This window comes from Enhydra lutris, unplaced genomic scaffold (assembly GCF_002288905.1).
Source record: "Enhydra lutris kenyoni isolate GAN:26980312 unplaced genomic scaffold, ASM228890v2 scaffoldscaffold13, whole genome shotgun sequence".
Lineage (NCBI taxonomy): Eukaryota > Metazoa > Chordata > Mammalia > Carnivora > Mustelidae > Enhydra > Enhydra lutris.
In genome coordinates, this window is record NW_019154097.1 from 26,406,408 (window position 1) to 26,407,583 (window position 1,176).

Sequence of the window (1,176 nt, forward strand, 5' to 3'; positions counted from 1 at the left end):
GGGTGGCGGGGAGGACAGAGACTAGAGCCTGGTCCTCAGCCCCTCCCCCAAAACATTACAGAGCAGTGATATCTCAAGGGAACCTGTGCTCACAAGCCAAACTAATGAGCCACTTGAGAGGCACAATCACAGTAAAAGGAGGACAAACATCTACCAGGACAGACATCCAGCCATCTGAAGCAAAATGACCAGAACAGACTGGCTGAGAATGTGCATGGTAAATACACTAAAGGCATTTTAAGTAAGTGAGTAAGGAAAGAAAGGATGGTAGGAAGAAAGAAAGAAATGTAAAACTATAAAGCAAAAAACAGGAAGTCATTTTTTTACAACTTTCATGATGTGTAATTAACATACAATTTGCTGCACGCATTTGAAGTATTCGATTTGATGAGTTTTGACATAAGTATCCATCTGTGAAGCCACCGCTCTAATCAAGATAATGAAGATCTCCTCCCCCCTGAAAAGGTTCCTCCTTCCCCCCCACCCTGTAACCCGCCCTTACCTCCGTCTCCATCCCTAGACCACCGCTGATCTGCTTTCTGTCACTAGAAGTCAGTTTTACACTGAGAATTTCGTGTCACTAGAATCTTAGAGGCTGCTTTCTCGTGTGCGGTGGATTTCACTCAGCGTGATAATTCTGAAGTGCACGTGTGTTATCATATGTGCTGATAGTTTTTCCTTTTTATTGTTGAGTAGCATTCCATCATGTGGACATACCTGCTTTTGTTTACCCATTTACCAGGAGTAAAATACACTGGTTAAGATACATTCAGAGCCTTGGGGCACCTGGGTGGCTCAGTGGGTTGAAACCTCTGCCTTCAGCTCTGGTCATGATTTCAGGGTCCTGGGATGGAGCCCTGAGTCGGGCTCTCTGCTCAGCGGGGAGCCTGCTTCCTCCTCTCTCTCTGCCTGCCTCTCTGCCTACTTGTGATCTCTGTCAAGTAAATAAATTTGAAGAAAAAAAAAAAGATACATTCGGAGCCTTGCCTCTTTTATAAAATCCTGTCTTTTGTCTCTTTTAATCTATAGATTCCTCTTCTGTCCTTTTTCATTTTCCTACAAAGTATGTGTTGCAGAATCTTTGAACTTGCAGCTTCCCGCAGACCGCATTCCCCCAGGCCACCCTGCACACACACACACACACACACACACACACACACACACACACACACACAC